At 39.1% G+C, this 18,498-nt stretch overlaps 1 pseudogene; it reads right to left on the bottom strand.

Moving 5' to 3' along the window:
* LOC124081867 (probable dolichyl pyrophosphate Glc1Man9GlcNAc2 alpha-1,3-glucosyltransferase) lies at window positions 1–1,083 on the bottom strand (annotated as a pseudogene).
* Between the last annotated feature and the right edge of the window lie 17,415 nt (window positions 1,084–18,498).

Below are 18,498 nucleotides of genomic sequence, written 5' to 3'. Positions count from 1 at the left end.
TTAATGGGAAGTTCTGGGGCAGTGAAGAGCAGAGGGAAGAGGGAATAATGTCCTGTTGTGGTCAGAATCAGAAAAATTGAAGCATCTCCTGCTTTTTCCACAGACAAAAGGATCATTGGGAGAATTTCGAGGAGTATGGCTACTTGCCATTGAGGCCTTAGGGATCTTGTTGGGATCAAGAAGTTTCAATTCCAAACCAATGACAGACAGAACTTTGTCCAAAGCATTGTAGAAGGCCCAGAAGTTTGAAGCCCAGTATGCATGGCAGAGGCCCCTCTAGAAAGTAAAGAGTTGGGAAAAGACTTGAGGCAGCTGGTTTAAGGCTAGGAAAGGACCCAGTGAAACAGCAGAAACTAGGAAAACAATGAGGCCCAGCAAAATAACATGGACAAAGCTAAAACTGTTCCATCAGACAGACCCATCTGGTTTATTTGTAGCAAAACAATAAGAGCATAGCAGGTATATACTGTAAGCTGGTGCTACATAGAAGTAGATGTGCTTGAAATGTAGGAGAATGGCAAAGAAAAGTGCTCCTTCCACATGCCTTTTCTGAAATAACCGTGCAATGGAGAGCAACATTAATCAAAATAGGAATCCATTGTACTGGAAATGAATATCTGTAATACCAGTGGCTGAGGCAGGAGAACTGCAACTCTGAGGTCAGGCTGGGCAACTTAATTAATCAAGATAGCTGGATGTAGTGATATAATTCAATCTCATAGTCAGCATACACAAAGAGTGCATCTGTAAAGATGACAGAAAATCTCTGGAAAAATAAGGTTCTTAAACTGCAGTAGTTCATATTATGAACATTATGCATCACTTGATCAAAATATCTGGCAACAAGTGACAGGACGTATTCAAACTACACAAAAAAGCGGGGTAAGCCAAGGTCCACTATGAAGTTGCCTCATAATACCAATGTGATATTGGCAAACTGTGAATGATAGCAAGCCAGTTGTGGTGTACTTCAAATTCTGTAGAATGGTAGGTGGAAATTAGAAAGCATTTGAGGAGAGTCACCCAGATCGCCAAAGCAGAACACCAATTGCCACTACCCATTAGGGTTCCGAGCGCCACCATTGCTGCAGCATTGCACACTTTCCATGTATAAGTTATTCTTACCTGAGAACACAATAAAACCTAAGTACTTTGTATAAATCACAGACATGCAGAATGGAGGCTCTTAACAGTTTCCCATTTCTAGGAATATAACGTCTTGAGCATTTATTTAAAAATTATTTAATAGTGTCTTTGTCAAACTCTTCAAGAGTTTTCTCTCAGTAGTCAAGTCATTCAGTGGACATGGATTGTTTGTCCTTATTTGATAAATGCTCTCCACGCTCTTTATTGCTAAAGGAACATGTTCAATCTCAAGTAATGCTATGAGTGCTAACAGGGTCAATATAGTCTATAAAGCCTTGAATAACAGGGACTAAACTTTTGCTGATATTTTAACTGAGTCAGGCTCTTCTTTCCTCAGTAACATGCTTGTTGTTTGCCTATAGTGAGTCTGATCTGTATCAACCTGGTGTGTATAGGAAGGCTCCCTGTGAATAGGAAACCATGCATTGATGTAGGCATGGGGAAATAGCCTTGGAAACAGGGATCAGTGTCTTTATGGGCATTTGAACTTGGAGTTTTTAAAAAAGAACTTTTGACAAACTAGTAAACAGATCTGTATTCATAGTATGTGAACACAGTTCCCAGAAATATGAAGACTAGGATGTGTTTGCATACTTACAGAAAACAATAGCATTTTCTTTATTAAAAGTTCATATGACTGCTGAGCCCATAGTGTCAAGTGAGGAGAGATCCAGATTTGGTTGGGTCTGAAGCTTGTGGAATTATAGGAGATTCTTTAAGCAAAATCAAACTAAATGACCATAATGACCCATTCTCAGTGCCCCTGCCAGGCCTCTAGGGTATTATGAGGAGAACTCAAGCCTCATGTGCATTAAGGAAAATCTTCTGTGTAGATTATTTGGGAAAAGTGAGATCAAGTCATTCCAAAGTACCTGATAAAGGGCCAAAAACTGTCCTTAAATAAGTAAATGTTAAAAATGTGTTATATATACACAATGGAATTTTACTCAGTCATAAAAGACAATAAAATCATGGCATTTTCAGGTAAGTGGATGTGTTATGCTAGAATTCAGGACCCTCAAAAGACCACCAGAGACCAAGATCGATGTAAGCTGCAAAGAGGTGTTTATTGCAAGCTAGCTCTCGGTCCTCCTTGCAGACACAGCAACTGGTGAAACTGAGAGGCCCTGAGCCCAAGGTTTGCAGCACTTTTATACATTCTTCAGGGAAGGCAGGGACTTCACATATATCATAGCATCTCTTGGCAAATCATCACACACCACGGGAAAATCATAAACAACTTTAAAACATGATTAGCACATTCACTGGTGGGAAGAATTTGGGTAGGGGTGATTGGTTACTAAAATACGAGGATTCATTTGAACTGATTGGTTTAAGCCATGAGGGGTGTAAGTGCTGAACTGCATGGTTTCCCAACATGTTATCAACCATCATAAACTACGGGGAGGGTCATCTGGCATCCTAGGTATTTCCCTGTCTCATACTGATTGGTGGCTGCTAGGGGGTTGCTATGGGTCACTACCTAGTCTCACTGAGTCAGGGACACCTGGCTCAGCAGATATCTCCTGTTATTTGTAGATAAACAACTCAGCAGGGTGGGTATGTGCCTAGGAGTGCTCTGTGAGTCTTTCCAAGACAAAGGTCACACCCCCTTCCTTGGACAGGATTTGTTCTGAGGTAGAGTCTGGTTTTTCAGATGGAGTTGGAGAAGATAATGCTAAGTAAAGTTAGCCAATCCCCAAAAAAACAAATGCCAAATGTTTCTCTAATATAAGGAGGCTGACTCGTAGTGGGATAGGGAGGGGGAGCATGGGAGGAATAGACAAAATCTAGATAGGACAAAGGGGTGGGAGGGAAAGGGAGGGGCCAGGGGGTTAGCAAGGATGGTGGAATGTAATGGGCATCATTATCCAAAGTACATGTATGTAGACACGAATTCGGTGTCAACCTACTTTATATACAAACAGAGATGAAAAATTGTGGTATATATGTGTAATAAAAATTGTAATGCATTCTGCTGCTGTGTATTTAAAAAATAAAATCAATAAAAAATAAGTAAATGTTATGGTTAATTTTCCATTTAAGTCAAAAAGGTGGAGCTGGGGAAGTGGCTCAAGCTGTAACACGCTCGCCTGGCATGCATGGGGCACTGGGTTCGATCCTCAGCACCACATAAAAAATAAAATAAAATAAAGATGTATGACCACCAAAAACTAAAAAGTAAATGTTAAAAAATTCTTTCTCTCTCTTTTCTCTGTCTCTCTCTCTCTCTCTCTCTCTCTCTCTCTCTCTCTCTTTAAAAAGAAATCAAAAAGGGATATAAAATATAATATTTCTAGGTAATTGTGGCTCGAAGTGTATGTCCTACCTATAGTGATCCAGAATTATTTTTTCTTGGAATATGAAGGATACTTTTGACTGGGGAAGAAAGCAATATAATATATATACTTTTGAATATAAAAGTGTAAAATAGCTTAAATGATTTGAAAGTAATTGATCTAGGGTTTAGCTGTAGCCTCAGGTTTCTAAATAACAATGATGAATTAAACTTTAGGATATTTCCCTCACTTATTTTGTTTTTAGAACTTTAGAAGGGTTATTTCAACAGACAAAGTTCTTTAGTGTGTCTTATAAATTTTACACATTTCTACCTGCCTCTGAGACCCACTGAAAATCCAGTTGCCTTAGGCCTGTGGTGTTAGTATTGAATACCTTCTTAAAAACTGCACTATACATTTCTGTATATTTCTGAAAGGCATAAAAACAAATATAAAATGTTTCTCCAAAATATAGATATATATTTTTCCTAGTTTGTGTTAATGCACTCTATGATGTTTACACAATGTTGAAATCACCTAACACCTCTCAGAATGGGTCCCTGTCATTAAGTGATGCATGACAGATTTTTAAATGTGCTCCTTTGAATAGGCCCTGGACATATGGGCTGCTGTTATCTGACTGGTATTTCTAAAGTAGTCTAAAGAATATGTGATCGCAGGCCACCAGTGCACACAATAGAAACATGCATTAAATGCATAAGGAAACAAACAACTTCACAGCAGGGCCCATGGAAATAACAAACTATAGGTTGAGATCAAAATGAATGTAGTTGTTGGAAATAGATACAGAATGTCAAAATGTTTCTATGTCTATAGAAATAGAAGATAGGAATAATGAACAGAATAAGTAACTTATTTCTTTCAGTTTCCTTCATATAAAGAAACAATAATTACATGAAAACAAAGAAGCAGAATTGAAAAAGAATTGTATGTGCATATGGAAAAGTGAATTATTAAAATAAAGAATTGAGTGAATTCTGAAACAGCAGATTAGACATAGATGGAGAAAGACTCAGCCATTTGGAAGACAGATCTGAAATAAATACCAGAAAGACAAAGAGAAAGAAAATATGAAAGACACCTTAAGGGGAAGAACAGGGAGTGACAAGATCCATGCATTTGATCTGGGATATGCAAGAGGAGGAAAGACTTAACAGATGATCTATGGGAATTCTCCTAATTCAAGCAGGCCACCAACCTTGTGAGTCAGGAAGACTTTGAAATTTGTAAGAATAAAAAGAAAACAATGCACACCACTAAGAGCACCATATGGAAATTGTCTAACACCACCAGAAGTAGAGAGAAGCTGTAGAAAGCAGCCAGGGGTAGGAACAACATTGAAACCTATGAGCTCTCAGAGTTCTAAGAGGCAGTAAACACCAAGGATTATAGACTTAGCTTTCAATAGTGGTGGGGCATAGTCATTTGCAGAAAAGTAAAACCTTTAAGACTTCTGAGGGCTTCCTCTTTCGCTTCGATCCGGGCGGAGAAGCTGAATGTGTAATCAGCAGTGGATTGTAAGTACCCGAGGCAAAGACAGCTCAGTGAGCCCCGCCTTTTTTTTTTTCTCTTTTTTTTTTGAATATTTTTTATACAGGGAGAGTTTGTGGATTGGGATTGCTGGCGGGGCTGTGGTTTCTGTGCCGAAAATCCACTCCACGGGAGCCGCCATTTGCTTTCTGCTTGCTGTCTTGATGGCTCTGTATACACTGTCCGGCAGCCGCACCTAGAGGTTGGAGCTGGGCTGCGTGCCGAGCCCTGTCCTCCGAAGGCTGGACTGCAGCCTCGAGCGTCTCTGTGGCCTGTTCGCTGCTGCACCTTCGGGCAGAGCCTGCTCTGGGGTCGTTCTGCACCCCCCTGCCAGGGGACCCGTGCTCCAGAGGAGGGGGACGGAGAGCCGCGGCGGCAGCCGCTTGGGCCCCTGGGGCCTGGCACCGGGCTGAAGAGCTGCTGAGGCCAGGGCGGCTCTGCTACGGTCGCAGACAAGCGCGGACGCTCGTCAGTGCGGCCCAGAGTTTCATTTCTAGAAATCTGGACTGGAAACAGAAGCAGCAGTTTGTATAATCCCAAGAACTTGCTTATACCAGGAAGCTGTAAGGGCAACATGAATATTACTGAGGAGATGTAACATGGTGGCAGGAGCAGAGAGATCAAGTCTCTGACATCTTCAACTGCGCGGGCATAGGGAGCCGTAAACTGTCTAAATGGTGTTTGCTCAGGATCACTAGGCAATGCTGAGCTGACGTGGATCTGGGGTGTACAGGCTGGGCCCCTCAGAACACACACACAGAGCCCGAATCGGAGGCAATTAAGCTCCGGTTCGCCTGCTTCGTGTGACTCAGCACTAACGATCCCGCTGAAATAATTGGCCGGCCCTTAGGAACTTACAGAGGTAAAAGCCAACCGAGCCTTCATAGGCAGTGGCCACAGGACTGAAACGGGGATTGGGAGAGACAGTCAGAACCCACCCGTTGCATTGGTCATCCGGCAAAGGGAACGAACGGTCACCATTTGCATGGGATATCACCATGGCAGAGAAATGGCGTCACGGGCGGAGGAGATAACTGCATTGAAACCAGCGCGACAGGTGTGTAATCCCCTAGCCATCTCTCTCCACACAGCGGGGAAACCTTAAGGGCCACTCCCAGCTCTCCTGTGAACGCAATAACCAGACCGAGGGAATCAGGAGTGGCGCGGGACTCGCGGCGCGGAACTCCCGGCTACCGCTCCCACCAGTGCTGACAACTGAGGTCTCTTACACCAGCTACCGGGGGCGTGGCTACAGGAGGGCAAGCAAATTTGCTGGGGGATCTCAGCCCCAAGCTCTACAAACTTAGGGTCTGAGAGAGGCAAACAGGGAGAGTGAGCCCAGGTGTTCATGTAAACAGGGCTCCCAGGAGCAGCAGACCTGGCGTGTAGCCAGTATTGTGGTGAGCGCCACAGGTGAGCACGGCCTGGCTTGAGGAAACACAAGACAAGGCCCTAGACACTCAGGATTGGAGACCCGCCCAGTCTAGGAGAAAGAGCTGCTGCACAGTGAATGGTTCCCACCTATTGAGAGGAGAAGCTTGGCCCAGTGGGCACAGCTCCAACTACTGGAAGAGAAGTTAATAGAACGCTAGGACTGCATTTATTATTATTATTATTATCATTTTTTTCTTTTCTTTTTTTTTTCTTCTTTTTCCTTCATTTTCAATTTTTATTTGTTGTTGTTCTTTAATTTTTTTTCAATGTTTCTATTTTTTTAATTTTTTTTATTTTATTATTATTATTATTATTATTTTAATTTTAATTTTCATTTTTTATTATCACTATTATTTTTGTTAAATTTTTTTTTCATCTTTTCTTTCTTTCTTTATTATCTAATCATTGTTATTCTTGTTTCTTTTGTCTTTTCATTTCTTTTCAATCTTCTTATACCCCTTCCTTGAATTCTACCTGCCTACTCTCATTCTCTTTAGTGACTTCTTCCCTTCCCTTCTAATATCTTTCCTCTCAAGCATCAAATAAATCTATAAGAGTAAACAGTAACTCAGCAGTCAAACAGAACAAGAAGTAACATGAGCAGCATAAAAAAGCAAGGAAGAAAAGGAGTACAAACAATGAAGGACAGCCTAAATATTCAGGAGGACCTAGAGTCAGCAGAAAAATGGTCATATAAAGAACTCAAGGAATACCTTAGACAGATGGAATGGAACCTTAAAGAAGATACGAGACAGCAAATCCAAACAGTGAAAGAACACTTTGAAAATGAATTACATAGACAGATAAAAGAAGAAGTTAAGCATCTTTATCAGGAGATTGAGATTATAAAAAAAAACCAAACAATAATTCTAGAAATGAAGGAAACGATAAACCAAATTAAAAACTCAATTGAGAGTATCACTAACAGAGTGGAGCAAGTAGAAGCCAGAACATCAGATAATGAAGACAAAATATATCATCTTGAAAAGAGCCTAGCCAACTCAGAAAGGCTGGTTAAAAACCATGAGAAAAACATCCAAGAGATATGGGATAACATAAAGAAACCAAACCTACGAGTCATCGGGATAGAACAAGGTACAGAGATTCAAACCAAGGGAATGAGTAACCTGCTGAAAGAAATAATTACAGAAAACTTTCCAGAAATAAAAAAGGAAATGGATATACAAATTGTAGATGCATACAGGACACCGAGCACACAAAATCACAGTAGACCAACGCCAAGACACATTGTTATGAAGATATCCAATATACAGAACAAAGAGAAAATACTAAAAGCTACCAGAGAAAGGAGGCAGATTACATTCAGGGGTAAACCAATAAGGTTAACAACGGATTTTTCATCACAGACGCTGAAAGCGAGAAGATCCTGGAACAATGTATTTCAAACACTGAAAGACAATGGATGCCAACCAAGAATTCTGTATCCAGCAAAATTAAGCTTCAGGTACAATAACGAAATAAAAATCTTTCATGATAAACAAAAGCTAAAAGAATTTGCAGCCAGAAAACCAGCATTGCAAATCATCATGAGCAAAACACTACACGAGGAAGAAATGAAAAACAATAACCAAAACCATCAGTGGGAAGTGCCTCTGTAAAGACAGAGGGTGGGGGGAAAGCTAACCATGGAGAAACAAACTAAATTAAAAAAAAAAAAAGAAGATAAATAATCAAACATGGCTGGAAGTACAAACCATATATCAATAGTAACTCTAAACATTAATGGCTTAAACTCTCCAATAAAGCGACATAGGCTGGTAACATGGATTAAAAAAACAAATCCAACAATATGCTGCCTCCAGGAGACACATCTGATTGGAAAAGACATACACAGGCTGAAGGTGAAAGGTTGGGAAAAAATATACCATGCACACGGTCCTCGTAAGCAAGCAGGGGTGGCCATCCTCATATCGAATAAAATTGACTTCAAGACTAAATTAATCAAAAGGGATAAGGAAGGACATTATATACTGTTAAAAGGAACCATTCACCAACAAGACATAACAATTATCAATATCTATGCACCAAATAATGGTGCTGTGACGTTCATAAAACAAATTCTCCTCAAGTTCAAGAATCAAATAGACCACAACACAATAATTATGGGTGACTTCAACACACCTCTCTCACAATTGGACAGATCCTCCAAACAAAAGCTGAATAAAGAAACTATAGAACTCAATATCACAATCAACAACCTAGACTTAACTGACATATATAGAATATATCAACCATCATCAAGTGTATATACTTTTTTCTCAGCAGCACATGGATCCTCCTCAAAAATAGACCATATATTATGCCATAGGGCAACCCTCAGTAAATATACAGGGGTGGAGATAATACCATGCATTTTATCTGATCATAATGGAATGAAACTGGAAATCAATGATAAAAGACGGAAGGAAAAATCCTACATCACATGGAAAATGAACAATATGTTACTGAATGATCAATGGGTTACAGAAGACATAAAGGAAGAAATCAAAAAATTCTTAGAGATAAATGAAAATACAGACACAACATATCGGAATCTATGGGAAACAATGAAAGCAGTTTTAAGAGGGAAATTCATCGCTTGGAGGTCATTCCTCAAAAAAAGGAAAAACCAACAAATAAATGAGCTCACACTTCATCTCAAAGCCCTAGAAAAGGAAGAGCAAAACAACATCAAATGTAGCAGAAGGCAAGAAATAATTAAAATCAGAGCGGAAATCAATGAAATTGAAACAAAAGAAACTATTGAAAAAATTAACAAAACTAAAAGTTGGTTCTTTGAAAAAATAAATAAGATCGACAGACCCTTAGCCATGCTAACGAAGAGAAGAAGAGAGAGAACTCAAATCACTAACATACGGGATGAAAAAGGCAATATCACAACAGACACTACAGAAATACAGAAGACAATTAGAAATTATTTTGAAAACCTATATTCCAATAAAATAGAAGATAGTGAAGACATTGATAAATTCCTTAAGTCATATGATTTGCCCAGACTGAGTCAGGAGGATACTCACAACTTAAACAGACCAATAACAATAGATGAAATAGAAGAAGCAATCAAAAGACTTCCAACCAAGAAAAGCCCAGGACCGGATGGGTATACAGCGGAGTTTTACAAAACCTTTAAGGAAGAATTAATACCAATACTTTTCAAGTTATTTCAGGAAATAGAAAAAGAAGGAGCTCTGCCAAATTCATTCTATGAGGCCAACATCACCCTGATTCCGAAACCAGACAAAGACACCTCAAAGAAAGAAAACTACAGACCAATATCTCTGATGAACCTAGATGCAAAAATCCTCAATAAAATTCTGGCGAATCGGATACAAAGGCACATCAAAAAAATTGTGCACCATGATCAAGTAGGATTCATCCCTGGGATGCAAGGATGGTTCAATATACGGAAATCAATAAATGTTATTCACCACATCAATAGACTTAAAAATAAGAACCATATGATCATCTCAAAAGACGCAGAAAGAGCATTCAACAAAGTACAGCATCCCTTTATGTTCAAAACATTAGAAAAACTAGGGATAACAGGAACTTACCTCGACATTGTAAAAGCTATCTATGCTAAGCCTCAGGCTAGCATTATTCTCAATGGAGAAAAATTGAAGGCATTCCCCCTAAAATCTGGAACAAGTCAGGGATGCCCTCTATCACCACTTCTATTCAATATAGTTCTCGAAACACTGGCCAGAGCGATTAGACAGAAGAAAGAAATTAAAGGCATAAAAATAGGAAAGGAAGAACTTAAATTATCACTATTTGCAGATGACATGATTCTATACCTAGAAGACCCAAAAGGGTCTACAAAAAAACTACTAGAACTAATAAATGAATTCAGCAAAGTGGCAGGATATAAAATCAACACGAATAAATCAAAGGCATTTCTGTATATCAGCGACAAAACTTCTGAAACGGAAATGAGGAAAAACCCTCCATTCACAATATCCTCAAAAAAAATAAAATACTTGGGAATCAACCTAACAAAAGAGGTGAAAGATTTATATAATGAAAACTACAAAACCCTAAAAAGAGAAGTAGAAGAAGATCTTAGAAGATGGAAAAATATACCCTGTTCATGGATAGGCAGAACTAACATCATCAAAATGGCGATATTACCAAAAGTTCTCTATAGGTTTAATGCAATGCCAATCAAAATCCCAACGGCATTTCTTGTAGAAATGGATAAAGCAATCATGAAATTCATATGGAAAAATAAAAGACCCAGAATAGCAAAAGCAATTCTAAGCAGGAAGTGCGAATCAGGCGGTATAGCGATACGAGACTTCAAACTATACTACAGAGCAATAGTAACAAAACAGCATGGTACTGCTACCAAAACAGGAGGGTGGACCAATGGTACAGAATAGAGGACACAGAGACTAATCCACAAAGCTACAACTATCTTATATTTGATAAAGGAGCTAAAAGCATGCAATGGAGGGAGGATAGCATCTTCAACAAATGGTGCTGGGAAAACTGGAAATCCATATGCAACAAAATGAAACTGAATCCCCTCCTCTCGCCATGCACAAAAGTTAACTCAATGTGGATCAAGGAGCTACATATCAAATCAGAGACTCTGCGTCTGATAGAAGAAAAAGTTGGCTCCGATCTACATATTGTAGGGTCGGGCTCCAAATTCCTTAATAGGACACCCATAGCACAAAAGTTGATGACAAAAATCAACAAATGGGACTTACTTAAACTGAAAAGTTTTCTCTCAGCAAGAGAAACAATAAAAGAGGTAAATAGGGAGCCTACATCATGGGAACAAATTTTTACTCCTCACACTTCAGATAGAGCCCTAATATCCAGAGTATACAAAGAACTCAAAAAATTAAAAAATAAGAAAACAAATAACCCAATCAACAAATGGGCCAAAGACCTGAACAGACACTTCTCAGAGGAGGACATACAATCAATCAACAAGTACATGAAAAAATGCTCACCATCTCTAGCAGTCAGAGAAATGCAAATCAAAACCACCCTAAGATACCATCTCACTCCAGTAAGATTGGCAGCCATTATGAAGTCAAACAACAACAAGTGCTGGAGAGGATGTGGGGAAAAGGGTACTCTTGTACATTGCTGGTGGGACTGCAAACTGGTGCGGCCAATCTGGAAAACAGTATGGAGACTCCTGGGAAAGCTGGGAATGGAACCACCATTTGACCCAGCTATTGCCCTTCTTGGACTTTTCCCAGAAGACCTTAAAAGAGCGTACTACAGGGATACTGCTACATCGATGTTCATAGCAGCACAATTCACAATTGCTAGACTGTGGAACCAACCCAGATGCCCTTCAATAGATGAATGGATAAAAAAAATGTGGCATTTATACACCATGGAGTATTACGCAGCACTAAAAAATGACAAAATCATAGAATTTGCAGGGAAATGGATGGCACTAGAGCAGATTATGCTTAGTGAAGCTGGCCAATCCCTAAAAAACAAATACCAAATGTCTTCTTTGATATAATGAGAGCAACTAAGAACAGAGCAGGGAGGAAGAGCAGGAAGAAAAGATTAACATTAAACAGATACATGAGGTGGGATGGAAAGGGAGAGAAAAGGGAAATTGCATGGTAATGGAGGGAGACCCTCATTGTTATACAAAATTACATATAAGAGGTTGTGAGGGGAATGGGAAAATAAACAAGGAGAGATATGAATTACAGTGGATGGGGTAGAGAGAGAAGATGGGAGGGGAGGGAGGGGGGATGGTAGAGGATAGGAAAGGTAGCAGAATACAACAGTTACTAATAGGGCATTATGTAAAAATGTGGATGTGTAACTGATGTGATTCTGCAATCTGTATTTGGGGTAAAATTGGGAGTTCATAACCAACTGGAATCTAATGTATGAAATATGATATGTCAAGAGCTTTATAATGTTTTGAACAACCAATAAAAAAAATTAAAAAAAAAAAAAAAAGACTTCTGAGGATGCAAGACCACCAAGCCATTGCTAAGGAGGTGCTAATGGATGGGGGTAGGGCAGGAAAGGAAGCAATTATTGGGGCAGTGTGAGTTACACAAATGACTGCTACTGAAAATCTAATTGCAAAGAAACAATAGTAAAGGTGTATGTACAACATCTGTGTGGAATTAAAGGAAAGAAGACAAGACAAATCTAAGTGAACAACTGGAAATAAAAGTAGAAAGGCAGTCTGAATTAAAGCATTCATGGTTCTTACATTATTGATAAGGGAGTTGAAATTTGTTTATTTTTATGCTTTAACTGTTAGGCAGAATCAGCATAAAATTTCAATAAGGATCATTGAATAGAAGTTAATATATATATATATATATATATATATATATATATATATATATATAGAGAGAGAGAGAGAGAGAGAGAGAGAGAGAGAGGAGGGTAGGGGAGATTTTAGTCTATTCAAAGAAGAAGGAAGATAGCAGAAGGAAAATAACTGGTTAAACTGGGTGAAGTGGTGCATGCCTGTAATCCCAGCTGCTCAGGAGGCTGAGGCAGAAGGATCAAGAGTTCAAAGCCAGACTCAGCAACTTAGTGAGGCCCTAAGCAACTCAGTGAGACCCTGTCTCTAAATAAAATACAAAAATGACTGGGGATGTAGCTCAATGGTTAAGCACCCCTGTATTTAATCCTCGGTACAAAAAAAGAAAAGAAAAGAAAAGAACTGGTTACAATGGACATATAGGAAATAATTAAAAGAAAAGATAAGGATACAAGAGATTTTAATAAACTATTTCCCAGTTTGATTTTCATGGTTTATATGTAACAATTGATAAATATTATGCAGTCTCAATTACTTAAGAAATATGTACATCTATCCTTGTCCATAAAGTCCATTCCATACATTTTAGATAATTAGTAAGATTAAAATCTTAGAAAAACTTCCTGAAACTGATGAAAGATAATGTGTTCTTATTATAAAACTCTTGTTATGGTGAAATAGATAAATGAATAAAAAAAAAAACAACAGTAATAACAAAAACACACCAAGAAACATCAAGGTCATATTTTAAACCACCAAAGATAGTGATATAAACCTATTTGCTGTGAAGAAATGAGAACTAGTTTGCCTTTAGCAGAGCAATGATACCAGAAGCAAAAAGAAATGCAGAAACAGTACATAGTAAGGGAAGATAATTTTGTAATTTATTAAGACCCCATGGTCTAGGGGTGTAGCTCAGTGGTAGATCACTTACCTGGCATGCATAAAGCCTTGGGTTTGATCCCCTACACCACAGTAATGAAAACCCAAATCAAAAAACAATAATGTCATTGAAGGGAGTCTGAGGAGATCCTGAAAGGGGGACCTTAACTCAAGATGACTGGATCCTTGACGAACTTGCAAAAAAGAATTTCAGAACATGCCAGAGAGAGGGAGGAGCAGAGATTTAGTCAGGAAAGAAAGGAATCCATATTCAGGAAGAATTTGACTGTCAAGGGAGTGAGATGCACCTTTTGAGACCTCAGGTTCTTGGAAAAAAAGCTGGCTTGGGGAATGGCAGCTCTCAGAGGAAAATTGACCAGAGAGTGAAGGTATGAAGAAATTTATCACAAGGCTTTGAGTTTAAAGATTGAATCCAGGGGTACTTTGAAAAACTAGCCTGTACCTCAGCGCAAAGACTGTCCAAGGAAGAGGGTGTGACCCTTGTCCTTGGAAAGACCCACAGAGCCCTCCTAGGCACATTCCCACCCTGCTAAGTTGTTTATCTACAAATAACAGGAGATGTCTGCTGTTATCTGCTGTCCCTGACTCAGTCAGGCTAGTTGGGGACCCATAGCAATCCCCTAGCAGCCACCAATCAGCATGAGACAGGAAAATACCTAGGATACCAGATGACCCTCCCAGTATTTTATGGTGTTGGGAAACCATATAGTTCAACACAAACACCCCACTTGGCTTAAACCAATCAGTTCAAATGAATCTCCCTCTTGTAGTAACCAATCACCCCTACCCAACGTACTAATCATATTTTAGAGTGGTTTTATCATTTTCCCTCAGTATGTGATGATTTTCTAGGATATTCTATGATGTATGTGAAGTTCCTGTCTTCCCCAAAGATTGTATAAAACTGCTGCAAACCCTGGACTCGGGGCCTCTCAGTGTCACCAGTTGCTGTGTGCACTCGGAGGACTGAGCTACCTCACAATAAACACCTCTTTGCTGCTTAGATTGATCTTGGTCTCTGGTGGTCTTTTGGGGGTCCCAAATTTGAGCATAACAGCTTAACCACTGAGGGACATCCCCAGTCATTTTTATTTTTATTTTTTTTTTTAGTTTTAAGGCAGAGTTGTTGAGGCCCAGCCTCCCAGAGCTACTGGATTGACAGCCCTACATCACCATTCCTGGCCCATAATCCACTTTCTAGGGGGCCTGTTGTAGCCAAGGAGGCTCACCTATGGTAAAAAAAAAAAAAGAAAAAAGAAAAAAAAAACAACAGCCTCTACCTCAGAGCAAAGACTGTCCAAGGAAGGGACATGGCCTTTGTCCTTGGAAAGACCCACAGAGCACTCCTAGGCACAATTAAACCAATTAGTTCAAATGAATCCCCCTCCCAATCACCTCTACCCAGCTTGTTCCACCAGTGAATGTGCTAATCATGTTTTAGAATTGTTATTTGATTTTCCCACGGTGTGTGATGATTTGCTAAGAGATGCTATGATGTATGTGGGGGTCCCTGCCTTCTCCAAAGAATGTATAAAACTGCTGCAAACCTTGGGCTCAGGGCCTCTCAGCATCACAAGTTGCAGTGTGTGGGCATGGAGGACTGAGCTAGCTTGCAATAAACACCTCTTTGCTGTTTACATCGATCTTGGTCTCTGGTGGTCTTTTGGGGGTCCCGAATTTGAGCATAACATATGGGGGCTCATCTAGGATCCCCCTAGTAAGCCTACCCAGACACCCGATTGAGAGGTGATGAAAACCCAGCTGGTAAGTAAAGGCATTTCCTATCTGTAAGTTTCTGTACTCTGGTTGCATGCAGGTTCTGGTTCTGTGTTGTATAGTCGGAAAAAAGTTCCAGGTGGACGCACCAAAGGGCAGCCGGCCGGGTTTGTGGGAGACATCCCCAGCCCCTTTCTGGGTTCTGAGTGGATTGCCAGTAGTAAAGTATTTTGTGAAGTATTTGGTAAAGTATTTTGTAGCTGACGGATCCGTGGTCTGCCTCTGCTTTTAGTTTCTGTGTAGCAATCCACGACGTGCTGCGAATTCTGTGGCCGCACTGTGAATTTTGTGTTATGTGTGTTTGTTTCTATCGTCCTGTCTGTCTCCACTGCAACACCCTGGCAAGAGAACTAATCTCCCTTTCTGGGATCATCAGACCCAATATGAGGGGGATGTTCCCCCAATCCATTTGTCTGAGGGAAAGGCCCCAGTTGGCTTGGAGCCAGCACCCCACTTCCGTTTTTTTTTTTTTTTTGACAATCTGAAAAGGGAATCTGTGTCTTTGTGTGTCTTTTTGTCTGTGTCTCTGTTAAGTGTGATGGCATTATTTACTTTGGACAGATGCAGAGTCCCAAGTTCTTATCTGCCTTGATGTGTGGAGGTAAGTTTAGCTAAATTTTATCCTAAGAATGTCCCTAGTATGCTTCTCCTGTAGGGGACCAAAAGTCAATAGAACCACCAGCTTTTCTGTTCTCACCTTTTACACCCCCTTAGCTGTGTCTTAAAGAACTTTTATGACTTTACTCCCCTTTGTTAAATGGGATTAGGGAAGCAACGTTTTCTTTTCTTCCCGTAGTTGGCTTCAATGCACCCACTGCAGAGGGATATGCCTGCTGGGGGTCTAAGAATTTTGATATCTTGCTTTTACTTTTTCTCAAAACCATGTTCTCATTATTAAATTGGCATTAGTTGGCTTTGGGTATGGGAACCGAATTTTCAGTTACAATTTTTGGCACCCCAGAGGGGACTTTAGAGGAGCCCCCACTCTGCTTTCTTGGGGAAGCCTAGCACTTGAAACAACTGTAATCAGAAGATTAACTTTTTGATAGCTGACTACTGGAAATTTCGGAGATATGCCAAGGTGCCTGGGATCAGACCTAACCAAAACAGCTAATCCTGTAAGTAAAAGGAGGGACTGAGGGACTCCCAGCAGCTTCTGAAGCCCCTTTTGCTTTGGGGAACCTCCCTCATTTCTTCCCTGCACTGTAAGAGTTGCTCTATCTCTGTCTACTTAAAAAGAAGGGTACACTGAGTGCAGTAAAGTCACCACACGGAGACCCTTGATTTTACTCTTCTGGTTGCCCCTATGTGAGAACATCTGGTCCACTTGTGGGGAAATCTATGGTGCCACTGATGTAGGAGTCATAATTAAATGGGAGTTAGAAACCTAGGGAGATTTTTCTCTTATCAGTTCTGTCTGTTTTAAAGGTTATTATAGATTATTTCTTGGGGATGATCTTGGCTGAAAGTGTATCCAAAAGATGATTTTTTATTGTAACAATCTGGTATCTGAATTTTTTTTTGCACAATCTTGCAGTTAAAAGTTGGGTTTAGGTATTTTTTTTTTTTTTTACTTTATGATTTCAGATAATTCATGCCAGAGAACTTAAATACTTAGGATAGAAAATTAAAGACCTCTACTTCCAAGTTGGCAAGTAACTCCCAATCATTTAGTTTTATTTTTTCATTAATTTTTGAACTGGGTAGCCTGGAAAGATTTCACTAGGTGTACCAGTATATTAATTTGGGACAGGATAGTAAATTATGATATGATATCTGTTCCCCTCAGTGTGTAGGATTTAGGGAAAAAAATGTTGGATTGGGACATTGGTCTGGCTTATTGAAATGACATTGAATAGCAACAATCTTGGGAATTTTTAAAGCTTAATTTTGGATATACATCGTAGTGTGTGGCTCTCTTTTGGAATTTTTTTCAGGTGATTTAATGTAACTTAATACTACTTCAGGAACTTCAGAACAAAGGAAGTGACTTAATGATTCTGAAGGAATTTCTTCTGATGGTAACTTTATATTATCAAGTAAGATCCTATCTTCAGTTTTGTGTGAGCAAGTTTTTCTAGTGTAGGAAGATATAAAAAAATAAAATTTTGTGAATTGTATCTTAAATTTGTATCATAATTTTCAACATCCAAACCTGAAAATTATGACTTAAGGTTAAAGTGCCTTAGGCATGAAGCTTCTGCTCAGAATTCCAGTTTTTCCTGCTTCTTCCAGACCTCAGCCAGGACTTAAGTTGAAATGCAAATAGAAGAAGCCTGTGAGCTCAGTAGGAGACTGATCTGATGCCCAAGGAAGAAAAAAAAAGTAAAGGTGTCTTTTTCCTGAACTCAAACTAGATTAAACCAAAAAGTAAATTGTATAGTATTTGCTAATTACTGGCCAGTCAGTTTTTCTAGGACTCTTGCTTTTTCTTAGATTCTGTATTTTTTTTTTTTTTGAGCCCATGATTTTGATCCTACAGAACTAAGTTAATATTTTTTTCTGATCAGTTCTATTTTTGATCAACTCTGGATTAATTTTAAACATTGCAATGGAGAATTCACCTGAGAAAAGCTACAAGGCCTTTACTATTTACTATTGTGTTATGTGTGCACACTTGTGTTATGTGTTGTATGTCTGTGTGTGTATGTCCATATATCATGCGATGATATGACAATTGGCAGATATATGTGGAGCCTCATGAAATTTTTAAAAAAATGTATCCAAATATCTTTGATTCACGTGACTCAAATGGTTCAATTTAAATTGGGTAAACAGATGAAAGTAAAGATGGCTTTAAAATTAAGCTTATAAGTTTTTCCTAGGTGATAAAAAACCTAATAAAATGTTGATGTCTATGAAATAGTCTGCCTAAATTCAGAAATTTACAAGGATTTTTTTTCAAAATGTGAAAAGAAAAAGAAGGTTAACAAATGGAAAAGAGAAATTAAAGGTCTAGGTATGGATTTAAAGAAGGAAAATATGTTTCTGGATAAGAGTCTATGTGATTAAGTTAATAAAAGGGCTTAAGTAAGTGATAAAGAAGGTCTGTGTAAGTTGGTTATGTGTGTAAGTTTTTTGAGCAAGTAATCTTAAAGAAATTAAAAATTATACAAC

Source organism: Marmota monax, unplaced genomic scaffold (genome assembly GCF_021218885.2).
Source record: "Marmota monax isolate L192 unplaced genomic scaffold, Marmota_monax_Labrador192_F-V1.1 WCK01_AAM20220418_F8-fsc00313, whole genome shotgun sequence".
Classification (NCBI taxonomy): domain Eukaryota; kingdom Metazoa; phylum Chordata; class Mammalia; order Rodentia; family Sciuridae; genus Marmota; species Marmota monax.
The sequence above is the reverse complement of the archived record's forward strand: the minus strand, read 5'-3'. Positions and strand labels throughout refer to the sequence as shown.